At 37.6% G+C, this 18,241-nt stretch overlaps 1 long non-coding RNA gene across 2 annotated transcripts in view; it reads right to left on the bottom strand.

Moving 5' to 3' along the window:
* The window catches only part of LOC118526748 (uncharacterized), a 502,548-nt gene that overhangs the window by 221,153 nt on the left and 263,154 nt on the right, over window positions 1-18,241 (bottom strand). For both annotated transcript variants that reach the window (XR_013447136.1, XR_004912762.2), the window contains 3 exons: window positions 12,099-12,186; window positions 11,685-11,789; window positions 7,887-8,002 (listed from right to left, as the gene is read on the bottom strand). This is a non-coding gene — a long non-coding RNA (uncharacterized LOC118526748). The remainder of the gene's footprint in view (window positions 1-7,886; window positions 8,003-11,684; window positions 11,790-12,098; window positions 12,187-18,241) is intronic.

Here is an 18,241-nt window from a genome sequence, read left to right as displayed (position 1 = left end):
CTCAACTGGCTAATAGGAAAGGGAACAAACAAAGGGAACCCAGGGAGCCTTAGAAAACAACTTCTATTCTGCTGGTCTTATTTCCATGAGAGTCATCAGGTAGAGTCATAGCTTTAACCCAGGTTCCCCTCTCTCCCTGTCTCCCATCCCAAGAAATCTAACATTTCCTAGAACTGGACATTTTTTTTAACTGGTTGGAGTTAATCCATTAAACTAGTAAAAGTGGGAATTCTTAATTTATTTCAGTTATGTTGGTTATAAGTATCATCTCTCACTTGTCTTATCTTTTTTACAATCCTTAAAGTGCCTTTGGTGAAGTTTCAAATATTAAGTTGAATCTATCAGTCTGTTCCTTTACATTGAATAATCTGTGTATTGTTCAGGAAGTCCTTCTGTGCCCTTAGATCAAGAGGATGTGCTTCTACATTTTCTTCTAAAAATATAATAGTGTTACTTTCCACATTTAGTTTTTGATGCACCTTGATAAAAAAAAAAAAAAAAAAAAGATAGAATAACCTTAAAACACTGGCAAAATCTCAAAAAAGCAGGTCCCAAACAGGACTATCCAAACAGCTAATAAACATAGGAAATGGTACTCAGCCTCATTAGTAATCATAGAAATGCAAACTGAAATGACAATGAAACACTTCTAGAGACACATTGATTGGCTAAAATGTTTAAGGTTTGACAGTTCTGAGTACCAGTGATGATGAGACACAGGAGAAATTTTGACACTGATGATGGGAGCACTAAGCCTGATGCACATGTACCAGAGTGTAATTGGTACCCTCATCTGGAAGAACAGGCTTTATTTGATAAATGGAAGATATACATACCCCAAGTCCACTGGAAGGAATATACCCTAGAGAAACTTTTCATATACGTACCAGGATATATACAATAGTTCATGACACCCTTTTCATAACAGTATAAACTAGAAAATAGCCCCAATGTTCATCCAAAGCAGAGGGGTATAAATTTTATGATGTATAATAGAATACAACAACAAAAACAAAATACAACAACAAAATTTAGTGACAGCTACCTGCAACAACATGGTTGTGTCTCAAAACAGATTGTTGAGACAAAGAAGCCAGACACTAAAGACTACTTTCATTATGATCTTATGTGTACAGATTTCCAAAACAGATGAAACTAAATAATACTATTTGGGGATCTATTCATAGGTAGTAAAATATAAGTTAAAACAAAGATGTTATGATCATAAAAAGCATATAGTAGCTAGCTGAGGTGGGGGGGCGGGAAGGGTCTGTGATGTTGTGGGAGCACGGGGGTAGGCTTCTGAGGTGTTAGTGACTTTCTTCTGCTTGCTGGAGGTTGCAGTGACACAGTATTCATAAATATCTTTAAACTGTACATGTATAATTACACTATTCTGTATGTATATGTCCCACTAAAAAGTGGGGCCACAAAATATAATTTTGTTTAAAACATAAAACACATTACTTCCACAGTGCAACCATTTTAGAAAGAAATTGTCAATATTTGATAAGGTTGAATATGGGTCTATCCTACGTTTAATTTATTCCACTTCTAGAACATGCAAGAATGTTCAAGAAAGCATGATTTGTAACTTGGGGAAGCTGCTAAAACAGAGGGTGTCACTCTCTTTCACCCTATCACAGCAGAGAACAATGCTAAGTATTAAACTTTCTCTACAGTCTCAGTGTTTTATCACAGTCCCCAGGCCTACGCAAGAAAGGGGAATGATGATGATCCAAGTCCCATATTCTCTACATCAGGTTTATCAGTATTAAAGCTGGAATTTATCTACACCTGTCTGATTATGTACATTATTTATTAACTGGATCTGAACTAAGAAGAGGGAAAAAATAGTTTTATTTCCACCTCTTCAAAACCAATAAAGGTAGAATATACAATTCTTTTACCTGTGTCTCCTTAACTCTCCAGACTTATTTCCTGCTTTTCTTACCTTTCACATCCTGCTAGCCTTGGAAATGACTTCAACTTCTCTGGATAAGCCACGTAGATCCATGTTTCATTTCCTTATCTCAGCTTGATTCTTTTGCCAGAAATATTTTTCTTTCTTTGTAGGCTAGCAGAAAAACCCTACTCATATCATTAACATTCAGATCAAGGACTGAATATTTTTTAGAGCTTTATTATAAAGTCTTCTTTCACCTATAGTAGTGGTAGGCTTTTCCACACCTCTTTCTGTGCTCCATGATATGGGAAACAAAGGCAAATGGAAATGTGGATCAAATTAAATGTCCTTATAACCTGCAGCCCATTGACATATACTGGAGGCAGGCAGAGTATAACATTCCTCCAGGAAGCTCCCAACTGTCTTAATGTTAATGCCTTGCTAGAGGGAAAAACAACCTTAGCTTGACCATAGCAAGTCCTCAGGTATCCTGTGCGTATTTTAACATATGAAAATTCTTTTGGAACTTCCCTTATCTTTACTTTCCCCAACCCCAAAGTAAATAATCAGTTTTTCCTCATAATCCCAGGGCAGCAGCTCTTTCTACCCACAGGTCCTGTCCCCATCTTTTAATAAAATCACCTTTTTGCACTGAAGATGTCTCAAGAACTCTTTCTTGGTCGTTGGCTCCAGACCCCAACTCCAAAAACTACATCAGCCCTACAGACTACATCTGGTTCATTTTTACATGACTAGCTCTCTCACACTGACCTTGAACTTCTGGACTACAGAGATAAATAAATGTTTTGAATCCCACAGATTCTAGCACACAGAATTAAATAACTATATTTAATGAATAAAGATTGAAATAAAGTGATATCCTCTAAAGCAAAGGACATTTTCCCCAAGGATGAAGTTGTTTTTCTAATAATTGAGGCCAGATAATAGAGGAAGTGGTTGTCCTGATAATTTGACTCCTGAGAGCAGAAAGGGAAAGGCACTGTCGGCGGTAGAGTTTATGAGTGCTGCAGAAGAAAGCACATCGTGGTTGGCTAAAAAACACTTATTCGGACTTTCTAGGAAAGCCTGGTAAATGACATAGGTGGATGCTTGGAATAATGGCAGGGCATCGTAGAGAAAGTTGTCCTTTTGGAGAGAGAATGACAAAGAGTTGTCACTTGTTCCATATATCAGGTGTGTGGCTTGAGAGTTGGACACAGGATGGACTTCAGCTTCCCATTCACATCCCTTGCATAGATGAGCCTCCATTTACCTCACCCTAACCTTGTGACAGTTCCACTAAGGCCGGCATAATTTTATTCCCAGAGACCCCCAATCCTCTGTCTCCATGCCTTTCCTGCTGCTGCCCCTTCTGCCTGTAGAAACGTCCAACTTCTTCGTTCTTTTTTTTTTTTAAGATTTTTTTTTTTTAATTTGAGAGAGAGAGAGAGCACAAGCAGAGCCAGGGGCAGTGGGAGAAGCAGACTCCCCGCTGAGCAGGGAGCCTGATGTGGAGCTCGAGCCCAGGACCCTGGGATCATGACCTGGGCTGAACGCAGACGCTCAACTGACTGAGCCACCCAGACGCCCCCAACCTCTTCTTATATTACCTAGTTCCAGGTCAGCCTTTGAGTATCTGCCAAGGTGACATATCCAGAGAGAAGCTTTCTATGTCCAATTTATATGGATCAGGGGCTCTTTGCATAACTGCCGTGGGAAGTCGTTTCCCTTTATTCTACCACTCTTCAAATTATATTGTAACTCTCTCTTTTCCTTGAATAGTCTTTTAATTTTAGGATTCTGCTAATAACCCCAAACTCATTGTATTAGTTTCCTACGGCTATTTCAACAAAGTACTGAAAACTAGGTGGCTTAAAACAACAGAAATTTATTGTCTCACATTCATTGTCTCAAAACAACAAATTTATTTTGGCTACGTGTCCTGAATCAAGGTATCAGTAGTGCTATGCTCTCTGTGAAAGTTTTAGAAGGGAATCCTTTGCCTCGTCTAGTTTCTGGTGTTTGCCAGCAATCTTTGGCATTTCTTGGCTTGGAAATGTATCATTCCAGTTGTATGGATGTCTTCTCACTGTGTGTTTTCACATGTCTTCCCTCTGTGCAAGTCTGTTTCTATGTCAAATTTTCTCCTTTTTATGAGAACTCAAGTTATATTGGATTAGACCTAATGATCTCATTTTAGCTTGATTACCTCTGTGAAGATCCTATATCCAAATAAGGTCATATTCTAAAGTATTGAGGATTAAAATTTATACATATATTCTGGGATACACAATTTAACCCATAACATTCCCCATATTTTGATATCATTCCTCTACTCCAATGTGACAGGAGAAGAATGAATCCCATTGCTTTAATTTGTATTTCTCAAAATAACAGGATTGAGCTTGGCTTGTTTGCATTAGCTCTTTGTTAAAGAAACCTTACCCACTGTGTTCTCTCCCAATTCATTTTTTTTGTTTCTAATTTTTGATAATTTATTTTTTATCTCCCTACAAGAGCATGAGTTTTGTTTTTTCACTAGTATATCTCAGGTGTTTTCACAATCCCTAACACAGAATAGACAACTAATAAATATGTGATGAATGAATAAGCAAAGGTGTAATCAAGTCCAAGGTAGTTCTGCTTACCTCACAATAGGCCAGTAAGTCAAGAGGCAAGATGTTGGGGTAAGAAAACCAACTTTATTCGGAAAGCCAACAAACTGAGGAGATGGTGGACTACTGTCCTAAAGAACCCCCTCGACTTTCCCACACACACATGAAACTAGAGCTTCTTTTATGTTAGCAAATGGGGATAGTGGGAGGAGATTAAAGTCAAAAGGTGACAGAGGTCTATAAACATCCGAGGAAGGTCATGGAACTTCTTTGTCCTTGGTCAGTTGATCTTTGCATACAGGAACCTGGTCATGTCAATTCTGTAAATCTTAAACATAACATGGTCATTTCTGTACATACTTCCTTGTGACCTTGGGTGAGGTAAGTTTCCAGTAAGAAGCAGTTTTTGCAAATCTCAGCTGTAAGCAGAATTCCTTTGATGATTAACATGCCTACCTGCAGGGCTAAGCAAAAGTTTCTAAGCTGTAGGTCACAGCAGCAAGGGAAACAGAAGCAATATGGTGTCAGACGTGTTAAATTTCTTCCCGTTACAAAGGTGTCTTTTCAAGCTTTTGTACAGTGTTCTCTTTAGATCACCTGTTTATATTCCTTATTCGTATTTACTAAATTGATGATCTTTTTCTTATTTACTTGTAGATTTCCCTTTTTGCTTTTTAAAACTAATCACTAATCACATAATTCGATGTAAATATTTCCTCTACTCTTTCCCTGTCCTTTAACTGGTTTGCTAGTGGGTTTAGGGTTTTTTTGTCATACAAAATTGTCAAACTGAACATAAAGATCCACAAAGAGAGTCAAACAAGTCTTTATTTGGCATTAAAGAATTGCAATCTGAGGAGTACAGATTCACGTAGAAACCCAAATAGTGTTCCTGCTTAGAGGGTGAAAGCAGGATTTTTTTTCTTTTTTTTTGAGAGAGAGAGAATGAGAGCAGGGGAGAGGGGTAAAGAGGGAGGGAGAGGGAAAGGGAGAGAATCTTAAGCAGACTCTACACACAGCATGGAGCCTGGCTCAGGGCTCGATCTCACGACCCTAAGATCATGACCTGAGTCAAAACCAAGAGTCCAATACTTAACCGATTGTGCCACCCAGGTGTCCCAAAAGCAGGAGGTTTTCATGAGGAGAAATGAAGAGGCTAATTACACATGAGTTGAAGGAGAGAAAAGGAAGTTTTTTGTGGATGTTTTAACAAGCTAAACTACTCTGTGTTATACATTAATTCACTGCTGATTTTATCTGCTGAAAGCCCATAATCATCGGTCTTGTGATCAAGATGTCCATTCTCTTGCTGACTTCTGAAAGAATTGCTTGAAACAGTTGCTGTTTTGCCCACTCGAAAGGTTTTGGTCCAGTTCAAACAAAGGCGAGTAAAGCAATTTCTCTCCAATGGTCACTTGTTCCGACTCCATTTTAGAATGACTCCAATCACGTTATTTTTCACAGAATATCTTAAAGTTGATATAATAAAATTTACCAAGTTTTTCATTTATGGCTTTGACATTTTTTGAATCTTTACCTCAAAATTAAATACCTTCTCCATTTTATTTTTTGATATTTGTATAAATCGTGTGGTCTGCATCTCTGCATCAGTGCATGGTACTCATTTAAGGATACCTGAAGTATGAATAACTGAATGATTATATAGGGACGGGATAGCAGTGAAACCACCAACAGAATTAAATCTGGAGGGCACATAGCCCGTAGTTAAAGATTATCAGAGAAAACATCAGGAAGGGACTTAGAATATGCTTTCCTGAGGATAATGAAAATCTAGCCCAAGGGAACAAATGAAATAACCTGCACCGTCATCATGGTGACAGGGTGTATGGCTTCTGCTTTTTCTAACAAAGATAGCATCACTAACACACATCACTGAGATGTTCAGCACACCCGGGCCGGGGAAGGGAATGACCACCTGACCACAGTCTTGAAGAAACCAGATGGACCTGCATCAGTTGGTCAATCTTGAAGCTTACCCAATCCCTGACCAATTGGAAGAACCCATACCCTAAGCCCCTTACCCCTTATTCTTGATTGTTGCCCTTAAAAAACACTCAGTTGCAAGCCACTGGGGAGTTCAGGACTTGTGAGCATTAGACCCCCTTCTCCTAGATGTCACCACACCAATAAATAAGCCTATCTTTCTTCACTGTAAAAGCTCAGTGTCCGTTTCTTTAGTGGCTTGCTGTGTATCGGGTGGACGATCTTCCTTTAGTTCGGTTACAGTAGCAAAGCTGAAAACCCTACCATCTGCCAAGATCAGGGTGTTCTCTGGCCTGGGTGATAGAAATATAAATTAAAGTAACTGGGAAAGAGAGGGACATTCAGTTGAATCAAAGCTGGCAGTGTCTTGCGGATGAGGAAAGAACACCATTCCTAGACAAGAGAAATGCTGTAGGTCAAACGGACAGCGGAGTGGTGACTTAGGATATTCTATTCAGCTCAGAGTAGGATTCTACTCATGGCTTGAGTTAGAGGTCAGAATCCATCCCTGGAAATGATACCATGATGACTCTAGCAGAATTCTGAGAGAACCAGAGAGCAAAAAATAAAATTGGGAGATACTTGGATATAGAACTTGAACAAACACAGCAATGGTTGTAGAAAAGATGATGACTTAGTAAACATTAAGGCACATGCATTTCAGTAAAGCCATACCCGAGAGATAGAGAGCTGCAGCATGAAGTATGAACCCATCAAAGTTGGTGGGGTGTCAAGGGACCCCTGGAACTTTTGTGAAGAAAATGGAAGCTGCCCTTAACATGAAAATTATTAAAATGAAAATTGTTATGAAGAAAAGAGGTAAAAAGGTGCCACTTTCAAAAAAGGATGAGTTTTAGGCAAAGTTACCTGGCAATTAATTAATCTTTAGCAAGCTGATTTTCAGGGTAGCTATCCTGTCCATAATTATATAATCAGCAATTCTCTCTCTGGTCTTAACATGCTATGGTTTAGAAACATGATAAACAGCTAAAATCCAAGGGCACTAACACCTAGGAGAATACAGATAGCAAATAAATAGATAAAGTTATCTTGGTTGCTAATAATGAATCCTGAAAGCACGTAGCCTTCACTCAAACCTACTCTATACTGCATTCTTTCCGAGGATGGGATTTAATTTCTGAGCAACAAATCTGTTGCAGCCAAAACACATTTTTTTTTTTTTTTAATGTGAGGAAGGAGGGAAATAACTTTTAAGACATTGAGTCCTTTCAGAGTCACATTTGTGATTAAATTGAGCAATTTCAGCCCACTGTTTTTTAAAAAAAGACTATATAATGCAAAAATTATGCATAGAGTGAATAATAAAAGATGTGACTGGAGAGATTAAAAGTTAAACAAACCTGCAGAAATCACAGCATGACAGCAAATTCCAGATGGCTGCAAAATCCCCAGGGTCCTTGAGGAGCTTTGAAAGGGCAGGTTGCGTGTCATCTAACAGATTTTCATCCCTGTAAGCCTATAAAGGAAGAAAGAAATGTTCCTGAAAATACACAACTTCAAAGAATGATTGTTTTGAACTCGGTGTGGAGGCTTGGCCTAGTTCATGACCCAGTCACTACCCAAGGAAGCCTAAGCCCAAAGGATCACAGTGGTTCTGACAAGACTTTTCCCCTCTGCCCTCAATCCTATTCATTTGTTTTGCACGTGTATCCAAAGATAGTTCTGAAATCAGGTCTTGACTTTCTGTAAATTTTTTAGAGAGGTAATAGGAAAAAAGTGAGATTGAGTAATGCAGGCAAGACTTCGGGGCCCCAAGTGGGACTGGTGTACCTGATTTATGGGAAACCCCAGGATATAGAAGAGACTCTGCTTCTAGAAACATTTAACTTTTGTCTTTATGGAAAATAATAATGCAGAATAAAATATTGAAAAGCATACAGTCTTTGGAGGAAAATAGACCGGGTTTTGAATCTTGCATCTGCCACTCTTCTGGTTCCGTGCTCCTTAACTACAGTTTTCTGTGCTTTTTAAAGAGGGAATGACAATGCCTATTGTAGGCATTTTGCCAGGATTAAATGAAACATGCCACTCATAAAGCACCTGATTATAAGCACTCAATAAATACATTAATGTCAATTTACCTCCTTTTCTATAAAGCTGTGTATACATGTGCTCCTTCCCACTTAGTCTCTGCAGTTTTACTCTGGTGCAAAATAGTCTCATATATGCAATTGAAAATACAACCCAACATGCATGCAGTGTGCCCGAAATCCTCCCTGCCTGTAACACATGACATGTGCACACATGTGTGCAAACATGTGTACACATACACATGCACACAAAAAGCACATGCTAGTCACATTCCACGTGCTCAGTAGCTACATGTAGCCAGCAGCTACTTCATTGGAAAGGTAGCCTTCCAGTGTGAGGGACACAAATTTAAATTTAGCTGGGAAGCAAGTGTTTTGTTATGTTAGCTCAGAAAAATTGTCTTACATCCTGTTTTCCTGATGTCCTTACAGTAATACTATCCTATGCTGCTAGCAAATTCACACTCCCTCTTTCCAAACTATGCATTTCACACTTTTTCTTGCTTTTTACCGCTAACCCTCTCTTCACCCCCTCATCCAGTTAATGACCTTGCTTCGAAATTCACAGAAATAAAATAATCAATGTTACCTTTTCCATCTTCCCACTATCAATAAGCAATGCAGCATCCTGCCTTCTCTTCAGTTAAAACAGATGAACTGTCTGTGCCATTATTTAAGATAAATAACCGATTTTTAATAGGTTCTATCTCTTCCTACCTACTGAAGAATTCAACTCAGAATTATCTCCCCTCTCTCCTTCAAATTAATTTTTTTCTCCTCTGTACAGAATCATTCTCATCAGCTGCCAAACATGCTTAATAGCTTTCCTCAAAATAAAGTAGAATAAAATAGAACAAAATAAATAGACTAGAATAATAAAATAATAAAATCCCTAACAGCCACTGCCACATTTTTCTACTCCCCTTTACAGCAAAACTCCTTTAATACTTATTATATTTTCTCTCATCTCACATTTAATTCATAACAAAATTCTATCAGTTCTAATTCAAATATATTTCATGAATCCAACTACTTCTCACCTCCAAACTTGTTGCTATATTAGCACCCTGGATGGAGCACCATCACTCCTCTCTCCACAGTCATATTAACCCGTGGCCAAGCTCTTTGCTTCTACCCTGGCCCCTGGAGGCTCTTTTCTACAAGGCCACTCACCTAAACATTTCATTGGATCATGTAACTTCTCTGTTGTCAACCGTTCAAAGATTTTCTATCACGCTTGGAATAATAGAGAAAATCTTGGTAAAGCCGAACCCAATACTATTCCTGCCTTGGTCTCTGAAATCATCCATCTTTCACTGCTCCAGTATCATTGGTTTGTTAGTTTCTCTGTGTACAGGACCATGTTTCCCTCTCAGCATCTTTGCTCTTGTTGTTCCCTCTGTCCCTAAGGCAGATCACCTGATAGGAGAAAGGACACTCTCTTGCTTCAGATAGGTGTTTACTGAAACACCAGGGAAGACGTCCCTCACCACACAATCAAAAAGAGTATGCCCTGCCTCTCTCTAACCCAGCGGTCATGTTGGTAAACATTTTCTGTAAAGGGCAAGGCAGTAAATATTTTAGGTATCACAGGCCACATACAGTCTCTGTTGCATATTTGTTTTTTAAATTTGTATAACACTTTTAAAATATAAAGAGCATTCTTAGCTTGTAGCTGTGCAAAATCAGGCCCAGTTAACATCTGACCCTCTGGCTGTAAATTGGCCACCTTGGCTCCAGTTCAGTCCATTTCCTGGCTGTACTTTTTCTTCACATCCCATATCACCTATACATATATCATTTTATTGGCTATTTCTTTTCCACTGGAATAGAAGCCCATGAAGGCAGGGACTCAGATAGACTTAGTATACTATTCCTAGCATCTAGAACAGTGCTTGGCAAACAATAATCAGAAGTGGAGAAAAGGCTGTAAATATTTAAGAGTCTCATGCTCTACCGACTGAGCTAGCCGGGCATCCCCTGGCTGTAAATATTTAAATCCTAGGCTTTCCTCGATTTGACTCCTGCCCACTGAAGCAGCCTCACTTTTCACTTCCTTCCCCCCACGCTTGCCTTCCTCCAGGCTCCCGGTCTCGGGGAACTTTCTCACTGGCAACTTCTAGACAGAATGCTCTTCCTGACACTTTAACTCTTCATACTCTTGCAGTTTTGTGTTTAAATATAATTTCCTCAACCTAAAATATCTCCCATCATCTTTACTTAAAGTGTACTGTTCTCTTTCCCCCAGAACCCTAATGAAAATGTGACTCTACTGTCATTTGCACGATTATTTATTACACATATGCCTCCCTTACAAAACTGAAATCTTCAGGAAGGCAGGGATCATGGGTTTGTTTTGTTTCGTTTTGTTTTTTCATCTTTATATCCTTAACATCTAGTATGATGCTTGGCATCTAATAAGTACAAGGTATTACCCTGATAAAATCTGTGCCTCCTTATGGTTAGTCACAAAATGGTGTCATATTCAAAAGCAATGTTAAAAGTAATTAATGCTATAAAGTAATTTAAATCTTTACTGAAGTCTCTGAAAGAGGCACCATATGGGCAATTTCCTTTCATGAACACATCTGTCTCCTGAGTCATCACAACAGTCCCTCTAAATGTCATCTCTCTGTTTCTCTATCATCTATCTATCATCAATCATTTATCTACCAGCTACCTATCTATCTAATCTATTTATCTTGATCTACCTTCTCTCTTCATGTTATGACTTAGCTCCTCAATGAAGGGATAAATTTAGTCTTTGCAGGATCATTTAAAACATTTCAATATTCCAATTACCATAAATAATCCCCCTCAAAGCTTTCAGATAAATAAAAATTTAAAAATCTTTATCAGTCACCAGGCAGGTGGATGTTTAAATACTTATAAGTATTTGTCCTTCTCAAAGATGGATGAATGGATGATTGACTGAACCACGTTCTACACGTGACTTTTATTGCAATGGGCAAGCATGGCTGTCACATCAGGCCATCTTGGCTCAAACCCCTTCTGCAGTACTTATTAGCTGCGAAACATTGAAAGGCTGCTTATAACCTCTCTAAAACTCATTGTTCTGGTCTCTAAAATGACAGTAAAAATACTCACCACATGTGGAGGTTTGTGAGAGGTACATAAAGTGAACCAGTCCAACACCAGTGGATTACACTTTAGTGCATAGCTGAAACTCAACAATTACACTAGGCTTCCTCTCTGAAAAGAAAAAAAATAACTCCATAAAAATATGTGCTTTTTACCTTTCAGTGCTGGGTGTTATTTCCATTTTTAGAATTCTTTGTATCAAATATTTCACATAAGCCTAAGAAATATAGTCCCAGGGAAACTGCATTTTCTATCTCTTGAAGGGGAGATGAGAATCAGGAGATATTTTCCATTGCTGATCACAAATCAGTCAGCATCTCTTTATCAAACACCCAAAAATCACAATATAAATGTTATAAAATTCCTGGGGAAAATGTTTTGTTTTCTTTTGTTTTTTACTCAATTGTAATGTATTCTTACCCATCACCTGAGTTGGCGGATACTTTCTGTGATCTGATGAACTAAGAAGTGTTATTCTTTTCCCATTCTTCCATTTATTCTTTAGCATCTGGGGAGGAAAAGAAGATACAATGAAATACCCAAGTTGTGTCTTTCCCTGCAGTTGAGAACATCTGGGCCCTGAGAGATGATTAGTACCTCCAGCAGGCTCCACACCACAATTCAGAGACTCCTTTGAACCTGAACTGGGTACTGATAGTGCTATTTATTCTGTATCTGAGTTGACAGTTGATGGCTAGTATTTTCTCTGTGGAAAAACACATCCTTAAGGAATCACACTTCATATGCTTAACAGTGAATTGTGGTAGAGCCACAATAAAGACCCATCTTATTCTTAAAATTTCAGCAACAAAAGTAGATGAAAGATATGATGTCATAAAGTATATATTATAATATTTGTTACAATGATAGAAGGTGAACTACATGTTATTGTAAAAGAAAATCCAATTGACTGCCTGCTACCTTCAATTCTGATTTGACAAATGCTCAATCTTATGCTGTATTTTAACTCTCTTCATTTATCTTTTAGAACATGTACTGTAATGTCTCCTTAAGGCAAATAAAACAATCTTTCCATTTAATTTACTAAACATGCTCATGTATATTTGAGTTTAGTAGGTGCAAATATATGAAAATCTAGTTCTGTTGTTAAAGATCTCTTTGACAGTGTGAAATCAATCCTGACTTTATTGTTTAGGTTTGCGTCATTGTTTGTGTGACAAGAAGTATGCATATCAAAACTATTTCTATTTTCCACACATGTATATCATATAATTTAGTGGCCCATATAAAATTTAATTAAACAGGGGCACCTGGGTGGCTCAGTTGGTTAAAGGTTTCAGGTCATGATCTCATGGGTCATGAGACAGAGCCATGCATCAGGCTCCACACTCAGCAGGGTGTCTGCTTGAGATTCTCTCTCTCCTTTTTTTTTTTTAAAGATTTGATTTATTTATTTGACAGAGAGAGACACAGCGAGAGAGGGAACACAAGCAGGGGGAGTGGGAGAGGGAGAAGCAGGCTTCCTGCAGAGCAGGGAGCCCGATCTGGGACTCGATCCCAGGACCCTGGGATCATGACCTGAGCCGAAGGCAGACGCTTAACCGACTGAGCCACCCAGGCACCCCATCTCTCTCTCCTTTTCCCTCTGTCCCTCCCCCCACTCACTCGCTCTCTAAAATAAATAAATCTTTAAAAAAATTTAAACAATTTCATCCAATCAAAGTATTTAATTATTGAGCTTAAATAGTTTCTTTCTTTTTAAGGATTTTATTTATTTATGTAAGAGAGAGAGAGAGAGAGCACTGTCGGGGAAGTGGCAGGCAGAGCAGACAGAGGGAGAAGCAGGCTGCCTGCTGAGCAGGGAGCCCAATGCAGGACTCGATCCCAGGACCCTGAGATCATGACCTGAGCTGAAGGCAGATGCTTAACCGACCTAGCCACCCAGGCAACCCAAGCTTAAATAGTTTCATTGGATGTGAAAATAAAAGTTTTCTATAGGTTTTATTTTACAACCTACATATAAAACCAAGAGAAATATCACAATATTATAAAAATATTAGTTCTGTGCATTCATTCACTTCTTGACAATTATTCTGGAAAAATGCAAAATATTATGTGAAGGAATATTTTGGAAACTAAACCTCAGTTTTAAAATAATCACAAAGATTTCCAGGTAAACCTGTCATATGAAATATATTTGTTAATCACCACTCTGTTCAAAAACTCCAATAATAAATGAACAAAAAGACAATAAATGAACAAAAGGTATATAGTCTAGAACACATAGGGAACAGAAGGACAAGAACATAGGTGAAATATATCAACAATATTTTAGGCAGATACAAAGCATGTGGATGCATGCTGACTTTCATAGCACAGAAAGTTGAAACCTAGATGCCAGGGGAGGGGAAAGCTCATAAAATCCAAATCAACGTACAGCAAAATATTCCAGAAGAGATTAGGAACTGAAGGTAATGGGTGACTCTGATAGAGTTGCCACATAAAATAGAAGACACTCAGATTTGAAAATTAAATAACATATTTTTGGCACAGATATGTCTGAAACATTTCATGGGACATACTTATTGTAAAAAAAAATTTCACTGTTTCTCTGAAATTCAAATGTAACTAAGCATCCTCTAATTTTATACACTAAATCTTTCACCTGCTTTGAGAATGGTGTGACAAGTGGTGCTTAAATCTGTATATGAAGAGTTGAAGGTGGGTACAGGAAGCACTGTAATCTCTAGATCTCATCTCTCACCCCACCCATAGAAGAGAACACCCTTCTTACAGCCCAGCAGGTAGTGGAGCTTTTCTCCCTAGAGAAACTGAACCAGAGACTGGATTTAGTGACAGTTACTCTCTAGGGCAAATCAGGTGAGTCGCCATTCTGAAAACACCGGGATTAAGTGAAAGTCTAGATAAGGAAGAGGATGAGATCCTCTAGTATCTTTTCCCCACTCAGGTAACAGATTCTAGAAGGCAGAATCCTCACCTTCATCAGGCCAGAGATTAGAAAACGCTTTTAGGAACAGGACCAAGAGAAAAGGTCCATAGATATTAATGTTCGAAGGTCATCAAACCAAATGGTCCAGCTCTCCCCCTGTGACCTCTCCACTGTAAAACTGAGATGTCAGCTAGATCACCCCATGCTCACAGGAATTTTTTTTTATTTGTCAAAGAGTGTGCAAGCACAAGCAGGGGGGGCAGCAGGCAGAGGGAGAAGCAGACTCCCCGCTGAGCAGGGAGCCCAATATGGGACTCGATCCCAGGACCCTGGGATCATGACCTGAGCTGACATGACCTGAGCGTCTGCTCAACTGACTGAGCCATCCAGGAATCCCTCACAAGAATTCTTATTAGACTTTTAGTATCTCCTTTTTAAGTAAGAAAGACTGCCAAATATTCATCCATCCATTCATTTATTTATTCAACAAATATTTGTTGACCAACTGCTGTTCTAAAAATCAAGACAACTCAGTAAACAAAACTTCTTAACCTGAGAAGAAACTAAAACAAATGAAAAAAGAATAAACAATAAGAAAAATCTACAGTTAATATACTCAAAGAAGTAAGAAGATATTTTGTCCTTTACACTTGACCAGTTTATTATTAAAAATGTAAAAAGGAACATTTAGATAATAACAAAAAGCTTTTGGAAATTAAAAAACAAATTACAGGCTCAGAAACCATTAGACAGATGAGAAAGTTCAGAAAATATTACATATAGAAGAATAAAAATCAGACAGAATAACAGAGAGATGATAGAAAAGTTACTTAATACAGTTAGTCTAACCAACATGAGTTACAGGAAGGGGAAAAAAAAGAAGAAAAATGGAGCTGAACAAATTATTTTAAAATTACATAAAAATATAATTGCATAACTAAAGAATATGAGTTTTCACGTTGAAAGGTGTGCAAAATGCTCAGCACAATAAAAGACACACACAAAGGCACATCATTTGTGAAACTGCAAACCAATAAAGATAAAAAGAATATGCTGAAAGCTTCCACAGTGAGGGAAGAAAGTTCACGTCCTCCTGTGAAGGACCAGAATGAAAATGACATCGGACTTCTCAATAGCAGCACAAGAAGCTAGAAGAGCAATGAGTAGTGCCTTAAAAATTCTAAGGCAACTTGCAACTGGAAATCTAAATCCAGACAATCTACCAATCAAATGTGAAGGTAAAATGAGCATGTTTTCAGATTTGCAAGATCTCAAAAGCCAATCTCCAGTGCATCTTTTCTTAGCAATACATTTAAGAGAATTTATCTCTTCAGTAGTAGCAGATGATAGGTAATGTACGTAAGAAAAAAATAGCACTATAAGCCTATTATTTGGTAATTGCTATGTTTACATCAGAACAGATAAAGCATTGAAAGTGTTTTCCTCTGGAGCTTGGAAAGTGAGTGTGTTATGGGTAGTGCGAGGGAATTGTGTTTTTTGTTTGGGCCTTTGACTATTCTACCTTTTTAAAATTATGTGCAGACAATATCTATCAAAATAAAATGAAACAAAATAAATTCTACAGAGGACTACATGATCCAATTACCCCTCTTACCAGAGTAAGAAACTCTAGTAAATATTATATAAATTGGAGCCATAGAGTTCCAATCATCTTTTGGAATTGATTTGTGTGGTTTAGATAAAACATTTGTTAACTGTGACTTTAATTACTTGAGCAAAATAATGCTCACAAAATAATGTAAGAAACATCCCAAAGATTCATATTCTCTGTAAGGCACAAAGTCAATGAAATATATTTCCTAAAAGTATACAATTTGCCACACTTCTTAAATCCCATCCATAGTCATTTAGGAACATGAATGCATGTTTACTTCATGCTCTTCACAGATTTAAGTTTTTTGGTTCCAAACATTACACTCCTTGGTGATAAAATGTTGTCACTTAATCACAGGCTTAATGATTAAAGTGGAGATGACTTCTAGGGCAACAAGGAAAAGGTAATTATTAATAGGACTACTGAAGAAATCAGGCAGAAAATTGCTCAGTCTTGTTTAAAAAGAAGAGCCAGATAAAGGTGGTAACAAAGGACTGAGCCATTTTATACTGCCTTAGTTACCCTAAAGTGGTAATTATTTAGAAAGACACATCAATCTAGAGCAGACTCTCATTGACATGAGCAACAGATGGCTTATTTCTCTCTTTTCAAAAATTGTCACTTGATTTATCCATAGAATGACAGGTCATGTTTAGAATGAGCCTTCCATTTGTACCAAATATTTCTGGTATATGTTAGAAACAATGGTACCCAATAAAATAGGTCTTTGGCTAGCTTCTTCAGTGAAGCTTTGGCCAGAGTCCTCATCCCTTCTCTATCTGGTCCACACGTGTTTCGTGGACCTTGTGGATAATATGGTAACAGTGTATATGCTCCTCTAGAACACTGGGGAAATTTTCTAAAAGCTGATACCATACCATATTTCTTACTACACAAGAGAGCTAGGGTAATAACGTGTGGTAAAACAGCCCTTTGACTGCAGGGTATCTATATCCAATCCAGAAAGGATAAAAAAATAGGGTTTTCTGATGCTCCACAGGAGTTAAACAAGAGGGCAACTTGGACGGTTGGTAGTGGTGGGGAGTGGAAAACACATGAAAGAATAAGAATGATGTTAGTCTTCTTTACATGGTGTTAATTTTTTGATCATATTTTTAAAAAAATAATAAATTGCGACTGCTATGCAAACATTTAGCATCTATCAAAAAATTTTTGTTACCCTGGAAATTATTCCTAGAATTTTTTTACTCAATCATTCAAATATGTTCACTGAGAAGTATTCTTTCAAAAATACTTATTGAGCTCTCACGATGTACCAGGCATTTTTATAAGCGGTAGGAACAAAACTGTGTACTAAGAGACAATATTTTCTGCTCCAGTGAAGCTTACATTCCAATGGGGGTACATGGAGGCTGACAATAAGTCAAATAAATAAGTGCAATACATATTATGCAAGATGAAGAGAAGTGTAAGAACAAGATCAGAAAGAACAAAATGTGTTAATATTTTTAGAGAAAAAAAATTCATAGTTGAAAGGAAAAATCCAGTCATCAGAATGAACATCTACATCTAACATTCTGTATTTTTTGCTATTGATTCCTACTACACACACACACAAATTCACAAAAATTTTATATTTCATTTAATAGAGTATAATTATGTTATGAAAATATGAAACAATAAATTTGCCTGCTTAGAAACACAAGCCTTGATGAGTTTTAAATACTTACTTAGTCTAATTGCTTTAAAATATTTAATATGGTCCTTCCATATAGATTTTCAGAATTGGAAAGTAGCTGCTGCTTTATCTTGCATAATGAAAATATTGTAAAATTACTTTTCAAGATAAATAAAGTCCTACATTGACTTCTAATTTATAAGTTCATCGGAGCCTTAAAATCAATTATTAATTCAATCTTTATTGTTATCTTGAGACACATACAGACAAGCCCTCATTAGGAAACGGGTGCATGCCCTCCCACACACACACGCACACACACACACACACACACACAGCTGCAAGCAGATTATTGAGAATACAATCTTTCTGGTACAGAAGACATGTTTATAGCGAAC

The sequence above is a fragment of the Halichoerus grypus genome, chromosome 1 (assembly GCF_964656455.1).
Source record: "Halichoerus grypus chromosome 1, mHalGry1.hap1.1, whole genome shotgun sequence".
Lineage (NCBI taxonomy): Eukaryota > Metazoa > Chordata > Mammalia > Carnivora > Phocidae > Halichoerus > Halichoerus grypus.
Note: the sequence above shows the minus strand (reverse complement) of the source record. Positions and strands in the feature narration are given on the sequence as shown.